This window comes from Lipotes vexillifer, unplaced genomic scaffold (assembly GCF_000442215.2).
Source record: "Lipotes vexillifer unplaced genomic scaffold, Lipotes_vexillifer_v1.1 scaffold306, whole genome shotgun sequence".
Lineage (NCBI taxonomy): Eukaryota > Metazoa > Chordata > Mammalia > Artiodactyla > Lipotidae > Lipotes > Lipotes vexillifer.
In genome coordinates, this window is record NW_006789814.1 from 1,353,313 (window position 1) to 1,364,629 (window position 11,317).

Genomic DNA, 11,317 nt, shown 5'->3' on the forward strand with positions numbered 1-11,317 from the left:
GGAGGGAGGGAAGGAGGGAGGGAGGGAGGGAGGGAGGGAAGGGGCCAGAACTGAGATCAGCCCAACTGGATGGAAGGTCACATCAAGATGGATGAACACACTTGGGGCATGGAACTTCTTTATTATAATCAAGATGGGACTCTCAAGAGAACATTCTAGGGGTATAAAATGTAAGGGCTGTTTCACCTGCCTTTTTTTTTTTTTTACAGGCTCTCACACCTTCCAGGGACACACAGCAGCTACGTCTCAAGGCAAAACAGAGAACCGAGAGACAGATCAATGCATTTTAAAAAAATTACGTGAGTTAAGAATAACCCAGAGAGTGAAGTCTCTGATGATAAATAGCTATTGTAATCTGCAATCAGCGAACGTCAATACACATCTTAAAATCTCTTTAACCATAAAAGTAGGCATCTCTAATATGAATGATAAATTCTGCCTCTACATAAAAACCACCCTGTAACCCCAAATGCAGACATCATGTATTTGAACTTTGTTAAGGCAACCATCAATGTCTCTCACAATATTCTTGTGAACACGATGAAGGAAGGATAATTTAAACCAAAGAATTCCAATCAATGGATGGAAGTTTCCAGTGGAATTCGATGGAGAAACAGAGGCCTATCAAGTTTGTTAGAAGCCCCCAAGCTTCTAACAAAGAGACAGTAAATACACTGAATGACAGACATCAAGTGATCTCAGCTGGCCTAAGGAATGAGTTTAATGCAACATGATGAAATTTTAAAAGATCAGTGTCAGATTTTACAATATAATCCAAAAAGCCAACACTGTAAGTATAAGGTGGGGGAGATACGGCACAGCAATGGCCTGTGGGACAAAGACCTATGGATTTTAGGGAATTCAAGCTAAGTGAATAATGTGAAAGGGCCACCAAAAAAGCCTATGTACTATTTAGACCTCATTAAAAGGTACAGTTTAACTTCTAGAATAAAGAGGTTGACAAGTCTTGCTCTATTTTAAATCGACCACACCAACTTAGTTAGGTTTTGGTTGCCACCTGTTAAAAGATGAACTGAAGTAGGTTCAGAAAGGCCCAGATCACTTGCTATTCAGTGTGGTCCACAGACCAGAAGCATTGGCATCACGTGGTAAGATGGCAGAAATGCAACACCTCAGGCTCCACCCCAGGTGCACTGATTCAGAATCTGCATTTTAAGCAGAAGCCCCAGTGGTTCATACACACTTTAAAGTTTAGAAGCACAGGTCCTAGGAGCTGATTTGCAAACAAATTATCAGAAGGAAGATGGAAGACACTGGAGAATGATACCCTGAGCGTCAAGATGGAGAAAGTAGAGATCTCTGAATTCCTGGGAAGGCTATGATGAGGAAGAGGAAAGACCAAGATGATGTGTACTGGATGATTCCAGGAGACAAACTTCCAGCAGATAGAAACTAGAGAAAGACAGATTTCGTTAGGAAAGAACTTTATAGCAGCCAAAGCTGCCCAGAGAGGAAAAGGTATGTCTCTCAAAAGGTTTCTGGCACTAGGTGTTCAAGCAGTAGTACGATGACTAACAGGACTGCTAACACAGTTATGCAAGGATTTGCTTTATAACAGTGAAGGATACCTTAGACCCCAGAAGCATCTGGAAAGGCCTGGCTAGTTGTGAAGAAGAGGGACTTCAGGCATTCAACCTCCAGAGACTGAGACATGACGGATCAGTTAGCAAATAAACACAGCAGAGCTCATGGGACTTTAATGCAGCTCATCTGGGGGCATTCTTTGGGTCCTCCCACGTCAGAGCAAGTGCTAGATGCCCACTCAGTATGCATTTCCCCCCAATATTTCTGGGAATAGCAATGTGTTCAGAAAGCAAAAAAAATGTTAACTGCGTTTTCCTGTGTCCCTTGCAGATAAGAGTGGCTAATGAGATGTAAGAAAGTTCTTAGGAGAGAGCTGACTCAGCTGACAAGTGTCTTTTTACTCTTCTCTCTGTCTTTTTCTTTCTTTCCCAAACACAGATGTGAAGACGGGAGCTCCAGCAGTCATTTTTTGATCATGAGGCGATCTTGAGAATGGAAGTAGAACACTAGAAGGACCATGGGTCTCTGATGACATTATGGAGTCACCACACCAAATACTAGACTATTGATTCAAAACTTTTTTTTTTTTAAACAAAAGAGAAATATTCACCTCTAATTCGTTCAAGTTAATGTCTTAGAGGTCTTTGTACAAGTGGCTGGATACAATTCTGCTCTGATACACCTTGAATGGACTGTATCCGCCTGTAGTATATTCCTACACAAGTTCAAATATGCCCTGAAGAGTGGCAAATTCAATTCCTTATCTGATCATCATGCACAAAACTAATTATCTAGATCAGAGGAGGTAAACTATGGCCCGTGGTTCAAATCCAGCCATATCTACTTGTTTAGCTACTGTTTACAGCTGCTTTCACAATACAATGGCAGAGTTGAGGAGCTGCAACAAAGACCATGTGGCCTGCAAAGCTGAAAATATTTACTTTCTGGCCCTTTACAAAGTAACTTTTCTGATCCCTGATTTAGATACTCAGAAAGCCCTCATTATTGTTATTTTTCTACCAACATATCCAAATCTAGCGTGGAGAGGGGCAGTGCTTTCCGAATATTACCAGCCCTTGGGTGGGCCACATTAACCATCTGGGAACCAAGAATAGTGTTCCAAAGCTTTCCCGGTGATTCTGATGAGTGGGTGTTACAGTCTGAATGTTTGTGCCCCACCTGTACATGTTGAAATCCTAACCCCCAGTGTGGTGGGGCATCGGGAGGTGATTAGGTCATGAGCATGGAGTCCTCATGAATAGGATTAGCGCCCTTATAGGCCCCAGAGCCATCCCTTGCCTCTTCTGTCATGTGAGGACAGTGAGAAGACAGCTCTCTATGAACTAGGAAGCAGGTTTTCAGCAGACACTACATCTGCTGGTACCTTGATCTTGGACTTCCCAGCCTCCAGAACTGTGGTCTACCGTTGTTACAGCAGCGCAAGTGGACTAGACAATGGGCAATTTGGGGAACCCCTGAGGCAAAGCACAGACTACTCCTCCTCTCTATGTGTTTCCATGTGTATAAAATGGAGCTGATTAACAGTGCCTGCTTGCAAGGCAGTATGGAGAATCGTCAGGTATATAGGACATACAGCTATGCAAGGCATCACAAAGACCAGCAAATTGATTTGGGGAACGAGGGAGAGGCCAGAGTTGAGATCAGCCCAACTGGATGGAAAGTCACATCCAGATGGGCTAAGCATAACTGGGGCATAAAATGTCTCTACTTTAATCAAGAGAACACTCTGGGGGGTCCAACATACGAGGGCTGTTTCATCAGCTTTTTCCAGGCCCTCGCACCTTCTAGGGACACCCGGCAACTACATCGCAAGGGAAGACAGTGGGAGAGAGATCAATGCACTTAAAAAATTACATGAGTTAAGCACAGCCCAGAGAGTAAAATAGTGATAAATAGCTCTTATAATCTGCCATCAGTGAATGTCGATACACATCTTAAAAACCTCTCACATAACGATAAAAATTGGCAACCCTAATGTGGGTTATAAATTATGATTCTACATTTTTTATAACACATTCAAGAGCCAAATGCTTCACTCTGTGAAAGCACTGAGTCCTTCCTGCTTCTCTGACAGCCCGTTCCTGGCTTTCCATGTGGGCACCTCTTCTGCCCATGCCTTAAAGGTGGAGATTTTCCCAAGGCCCTCCCCTCCCCTCCACAAGTGGTCCACTCCCACGCCTGTACATTTCACTCTTAGCTCAGTGACGCTCAAATTTTTATCTCTAGTCTGGACCTCTGATGTAAACTCGAGACTCAGACTTGTTAAAGCTCTTCGTGTCTACATCTGCACTCGGGACCTGCACCTTGCTCTCTCGGCGAATGGACCACCGAGTTGCCTGACTCAGAAATCTGGGCGTCAGCATTGACCAGCGCTGCTCTTCACCTCCACGGCCAAGTACTGAACGGCAGGGCCTGCCAAGCCCACCTCCAGAGTTAGCCCCGCCCCTGCCTGGACCACCACAGCAGGCTTCCAGCTGCTCTTCTGGCCTCCCTTGTTTTCCCATTCAATTCATTTTCACCTCCCTGTTCAAACTCCTTCAGTGACTGTCCGTGAACAACACTCGTGCCAGACACTGGGTTCGGGGGTAGGTACAGTGGGCTTGGAAGGCTCTTGCGTCATTACAGTCATCTTACTTCAGGCCCCACCCTTCGCTCTGGCAAACCAGGATCATGCCAACTTGCCTGCATTTTCTTAAAATTCTTTAGTTCTTAAAATTCCTTTAAAAAAATCCTTTAATTTCTTAAATCCTTAAAAATTTCTTTACAGCGAGGATGGTGCCAATTTGCTTGCATTCTTTAAAACATCCTTAAAAATGTTCAGATCAGAGCAAATATCCTGTCCTAGAAATAGCATCATCCCTTGCCTTCCAACTCTCTCCGAATTATACTCCCTGCTCTGGGGGACAGCAGGCATTCAAGAACTCAGAATTTCAGAACGCCAGGATTAGAAAGGACCTCAGAAACCATTAGTTCAACCCTTCCTTTCACAAGTCATAGGACTGCTGTGACAAATACTCTCTCCTCATCCCATATCCTCCTTGATGTCTGGCTCCAGAGGGCCAATGGCTTGGGGAAAGCCACCTGGACTGAGGATTTGAATAAACACTCCGGAGACAGGGAAGGCCACAGCCATGATGACCAGGGCAGGGAGGGGAACAAGATCCTGGTGGTGGACAGGAGGGGATCTGACGTCATAAGAGTGTGATCAGTAAGGAGACACAATGCATGGAGGCGGCTAAGAGCACAGACTCTGCAGACAAACTCCCGAATTCAAACCCTGGCTCTGCTGGTGCACTAACTGTGTGCCCTGAGGAAGTCACTTCACTTCCCTGTGCCTCCACTTCCTCCTCTGAGAAATGAGGATATTACCTCCCTCGTTGGGTCTTGGGAGGATTAAATGAATTCACACATATAACGGGCTTAGAACAGGGCCTGGTACATAGAAGATGCCATGTAAGCGTTTGATAAATAATTTAAAATGTAACCTATTGGTTAGGTTGACACTGGGAATTGACAAAGGTTTGGATTTCGTTAAGTCTCTGATCTTGGTGATCAGCTTTAATTCATCCCCTCCGGTGGTTTGACTGATGGGAACTGGGTGGCTCATGAACTGTAGGGGGATCCGAGAAACTCACCATCTCCACCACCTACCACTTAACGTGATGTCAGGCAAATTGCTTCTTTCTGAGTCTCAGGTTACTCATCTGAGAAATGCATATAGTCCAAAAAAAAAAAAAACCATGCCTGAAAGCATTCATAAAAATGCCATAAGGGTTAACTGCTATTGCTACTATTATTATTACTGTTATTGTTACCACCACCATCATCAAAAGCATGAAGTTCTGCAAAGTGGAGGAAGCACTGCCACTGAAATCACACCTGCCTAAGCTTTACGATCTCCACCATAGGAGCGCTGCTTAATAAAGGACAAGTATGCAGATTACTGCTGAGCCTTAGACCAAGAGCTTACAACAAATTATGCTGTGGGTCATTAAAAACTTTAAATAAAAATACAAAGTATCATGCCCCGCCCCTAAAAAGCTCCACAAACATAAATCCCCAAACACATTTCTCAGGAGTACATGAAAGCAGCTCTGGCCCTGAGACTGGATGGCATGGCCCCTCTAGCCACCGTGTGTGCTCCTGGGAGGACACCTGCTTCTCCCGGGCCTCGCTTCCTCCTGCATAAAATGCAGGGGTTGAACCAGATGGCCTTAGGTCCCTTCACGTGCCCCCAGTTCTGGTCCTCTGAGTCCTCAGGTGATTCATAAACCCCATGGACTTCACTGGGCCTCTTCCACCCACATTCCACTCCCATTTCATTGCGGAGACCAAGGTGCTCATGGTATCAGGCAGGAGGTCTGACCTCAGGCTTGATTTAGGAGGATTCATACTCAACGGGAAAGGCAACAGCAGTACCATCCCCGGAGCCTCTTTCTTGAAAGCTCAGCTGTCTGGGTCTCCCTGTCAAGCAGAAGAGCAGCCTCCTGGGAACACTGGGTGGGGAGAACTGATGCCCAAGGGGGAACCAGGGGCAGAGAGGGTTCCAGGTGCTTCCATCAAGTTTAGACTGTCCTGCCTCTGCTAGCATCACTAGACTGAGTCCCTCTCAGAGGTGAAAAGTGGCCAGTGGGCATTTCTGGCACCTGCCTCTGTTCCAGCTGGAGGCCATTTGACAGCGAGGGGAGGGGAGCTAGTCACGGAGCCCGTGGAGAACAGCAACACCCTTCCCGTCAAGCACCCCCTGTTCTCAGCTTCTGCTGTTGTCTGGATGTCAATCAAATCCTGATCTCTCCGGTTAGCAGTCAAAGTTATGAAGCTCAATGAGAAACCCAGCAAGAGTCAAGTACACTGACAGACCCAAGAGAGTAAAACAGTGTTTTTCAGAATTCCAATAAGATAAATACCTTCAACGCTAACACTTGCCATTTATGAAGCACCTACTATGTGCTGGGCACTCCGCACACCTCACCTCTTATCCTCACATGAGTCTGCAAGGCACGGTGTGAACTTGCCCCTTCTCCAGATGAAGACGTGGGCTCAGAGGGAGTGTATCACTTGTGCAGGGGAGGTGGGGAAATGGAGGACTGAACCCAGGTCTGCCCGATGTCTAAGGCCCGGCCCTTTCTATTACAGCACACTGCTGCAGAACCCAGGCTCCTGAGGACCCCAGGGACCCCAAGCCGTCAACACTGGCAAGGAAGGTCCCTGCTCAACAGGTCTGAGGCTCAAATGCCCCTCGCCTGGGCAGATCATGTGTCCTCACAAGGGTCTCCTTGGTACCAGATGCTTTGATTGTGCTTTCTCATTCATGCCTCGCCCTCCAGGAATCTAATGCCATTAAAATCGCCCAGAATTACCTGAACTATCCACCCTCAACAGCCATGCTTTTAAGCATCTGAAATTGGGAAACTTTCTCTGCAAGTTTCTCTGTCCTTGAATTATACTTACCCAAACTGTGCACTTATTTCACTGAAGAATTCACAAGGCTTAGGTCCAAAATTATCAGGCTTTTGTTCTTGCTTTGTTTTGTTTTTTTAAAGGGCTCACCCCCTCTAAATTAAGTTTGATGGGCCCCAACTGCTGCTGCTTGAGCCGTAAGGACACTAAATCCTTGGAGGAATAAAAAGAGTTGACCTCTCCTAGCAAAACCAAGTTCCCTTTTAAAATAAGCAATAAAAAGACACTTCAAGTCCAATCTCCTCGCCTCAGCAAAAGAAAAATAAAATAGGAGGGTAATATCTGTAATCAGGGATCGGGGCAAATTCTCTTTTCTCTGTTCCAAGAGGAACTTGGAATTTTGAGGTCTCTTTTCCATTGGGAAGAATGACCCCAAGGATGCCTGTAATAATCCTGGGGGCGAGGAGAGGTTAAGTGGGGGAGGAGGCAGAAACCTCAGCCTGGATGAGCTGAATCCAGAACAAACTCTTGTGTAGACAGTCCCTCTGGGAAACACTCACTGAGAAGATGAAGACGGTCTGCTAGGGTGGGGCATTCCCATCAGCCCCCTGTGCCCCTCACCCGTCAGCACCACCCATCCGCTCTGCGGGGCGCTCTCCCCAGCTTCTTTCACCTGCTTTTGAACTTCATCTAAATGGACTCCCACAGAGTGGTGTCTCCTTGGTGTCTGGCTCCTTTCACTCCGTACTGTGCTTATGGGATGTTTCTATGTGGTGCGGATAGCACTCACGTGTTCCTGCTCACCGCCCGTCCACGGTATGGATACCCCACAGCTTATACACCCGCTATACTGGGATGGGCATTTGGGTTGTTTCCAGTTGGGGCTGTTATGGCTAAGGCAGCTCTGGGCATTGACGAACGTGGCTTTTGCACTCATTCCTTTTGGGATCATAGATCTAAATGTGAAAGGTAAAATCAGAAAGCTACCAGGATAACAACCTAGAAGGATATCTTCACGACCTTGGGGATGGGTAAGGATTCCTGCTCACAGCTCAGAAGGGCACAATTCTGGGTTCTGGAAATGTCCTATATCTCTGGGTAGTGGTTACATGGATATACACAGAAGTAAAAGTTAATTGAACTATAAATTTAAGATTTAAGCATCTATGGATAAACAACAAGGTCCTAATGTACAGCACAGGAAACTATATTCAATACCCTGTGATAAACCACAATGGAAAAGAACATAAAAGAATGTCTCTATGTGTATAACTGTGTCACTTTGCTGTATAGCAGAGATGGGCCCAACATTGTAAATCAACTAGACTTCAATAAAAAAAATTTATGCATCTGATGATATTTATATTAAACCTGGATGTAAAAGCGAAAGTCAAAAAAAGCCATGCCTACACTATCCTCAGGAGAGTGAGTTTTACCCTAACTTATGATGGTAAGACATCTAAGCTAGTCTGTGAGCATCCAGGTAGACCTGACATACAGTCAGATGTCAGTGCTGAGGGGGGTCCAGGGATGGGACTCTGGCCTCAGGGAGACCTGAGTCCGAATCCCAGCCCCATCTCTTGTTAGCCAAGCCATCCCGGGTAAGTTAATTCACCTCTTCAAGCCTCGATTCGAAGGGAGGGAGCAGGCAGAGAAGGAAGAAGGGGAGAGGGAGAATGAAGATTTAAGAGCTTGTTCTCAGTGGGCTGAAATCCCAGATCTGCTTCAAGGGTCTACCGAGCACAGGCTCTTTAGCCAGCAGCATACTGGATGTTAGGCACGTCTGAGGCCTGTCCTGCAAGGCAGAAGAGCACAGAGAAAGGGCGTGGGCTATACAAGGAGGGAGGGCTGGATTCAAATATTCCACCTCAAGCCTCAGCTTCTCAATCTGTAAAATGGGGCCAAGACCAATCATGTCGAGAGGTTGTGAGATGCTGTGCCTGGTAGGCAGGAAGCAATGGCAGCTGTTAATATGGTAACCCCATCACCTTCATCATCAATCTGCCTTTGTGTACATGAACTTCGCTATTACAGAATTAGGGGTAATTATAGGATGTGCAACCATGAAATTAAAGCAGGTAATCACCATGCCTAATTAATTGTCAAATGCTAGGCAGGCAAGGAAACAAACATAACGCACGGTCTGTGGGCTGGGCAGTTAAGCATCCCCTCTGCTTCCAAAAAACTGTCAACAGAAACAGTGGAGTTCAGTAAATGACTTTCTGGGGCGGCTTTTCAAGTATGCAAACAAAACCTAGGAAGTGCTACTGGGGCTTCTGACTCAAGATGAGCTCGGTGCACAGGCACTTATACAGCCCCTGTCACACAAGCACCAAGGTTCCCAGACAAGATGCTATTTTAGGACAGGGACCTCATAGGAGATACTTGATGGATGCTACTAACCTCTGCAGAAAAAGCTGCTGCTGTGAACGCAGCAAGAACCCTGAAATAAATGTTCATTTACACACTGCTTGTTTGGAAACTTCCTTCGTCACAGATCCAATGCCCGCCTCCCTGTTTCCAGCTGCAGGTGACTTCTTGTTATCCACACTCCTCCACCTTAGAACCAAATGCTTTTTTTATGCGTATTGTGATATTCAAGAGTGAAAGCTAAATTATGTGAGCGTCCTCAGACTTAGAGAAGATGATGTACCATTTAGTAGTGCCAGTCATGTGCCGGACATTTTACTTACAATTTTCACCAAAGTCCTGAAATTTTATACGCCTAAAAAATGGAGTCTTGGAGTAACTAAGCAACGTGCCCAAAACGAGCCAGGAAGCAAGGGGAAGAACCAGAACTGGGCCTTACGTTGCCGCTACACCCAAGCCTATGTCGCACGATGTCCGCCCCAGAGAAAAGCAAGCACTATAAACTCTAAACTCAGATGCCCTTTATGAGGATTGTTAAATGCCAAGAGTCAGACGACATGAGGATAAGAAAGACTCTTTTAAAAATGGCTTTAGGTTCCTGATTCATTTTGCTTCCTTAATATCCAAGGAAGGAAATGATTTGTGTTTTGGTTGGCGGCCTGTGTTAATGGATCCAAACAAAACTTTCCTCTTAGTGAAATGGCTTCATGTGTTATTAACTATAAGTGTCCTTGTTGCTAGAACAAAATGCCTGAATTACCGTATGACCACGCTGATGGAGTGATATTATTGCAGCCAAATGCCGAGAATAAGATGAATAACTTAGCCAGAAAAAAACCGACTTTTTGGTTCACTGGGTTATGTAGATGAGGCAGACTTGTAAAGGCGAAAATGCATTACTTACTAAGAATCACCAACATCACGCCACATTCCTTTAAAAGAAGGATAGAGAATGAGCAGCTTAGAAGTGGAATAGACCCCGCCCAGTCTCTACTCCACCTGGAACGGCGACACTACAGTGATGCCTGACGCTGGCTGAGGGGCAGACGCTTCGTTTCGGGGACTGCATCACGGTGTACCAGCCATGTTCCAGCCTGAGTTCTGCTGTCTCTGGACATGTCCCCAATCTCACTCATGGCCAGGAGGACCCAAAGACCACCCTCTGCAGCAGATGGCACCTGACCTGGCTTCGGAAGGGATGAGAGCTAGACACTGGGATCAGGGCATCGACTTTTTCTTCCAGACCCCGCTCAGGGCGGCTGCCTTCTTCCCCCACCCCTCCGGCCCCTAATCAGAACTGGGCATATTCCCTCCTCAGAGTAACCACTGGTGCCTCTTACGTACCAAGCTCAGGGCTGGGCTCCAGGGGTATCACGGAGAATAAAACCAGGCATAATCCTGCCCTCCTGGAGCCTCCAGTTGGCCAGGGAAGACAGCTGCCCTTATGCAAATAATCACACATATGAACATATTTCACGTGGACAAAGCATGTCATGGCTCTTGCAGCTATGCTAGGCCTGGGAATGGAGTTAGGTTAGCCAAGTAGGGAGGTTTTGACCTGGGACAAAAAGCAACGAGTCAGAAAGGACCAGTCATGGAAGGGAAACAGCTCTAGGGCAAAGGGCGGGGCACGTTCAGATGCCAACATCTGGCAGAAGGAGAAGTAAAAGGAGGCCAAGGCAGCCGGGCAGGAGAACAAGATGGATGTGAAAAGATGCTGGCTGGGCTTCCCTGGTGGCGCAGCGGTTGAGAGTCCGCCTGCCGATGCAGGGGACACAGGTTCGTGCCCCGGTCCGGGAAGATCCCACATGCCGCGGAGAGGCTGGGCCCGTGAGCCGTGGCCGCTGAGACTGCGCGTCCGGAGCCTGTGCTCCGCAGCGGGAGAGGCCACAGCGGTGAGAGGCCCGTGCACTGCAAAAAAGAAAAAAAAAAAAAAAAAAAAAAAAAACGAGGGGGGGGGGGGGAGGGGAGTTGTTAAAGA

At 46.6% G+C, this 11,317-nt stretch overlaps 1 protein-coding gene across 1 annotated transcript in view; it reads right to left on the reverse strand.

Moving 5' to 3' along the window:
• Positions 1 to 11,317, reverse strand: part of SNX29 (sorting nexin 29) — a 569,236-nt gene that overhangs the window by 94,105 nt on the left and 463,814 nt on the right. The gene's annotated exons all lie outside the window — the stretch shown is intronic.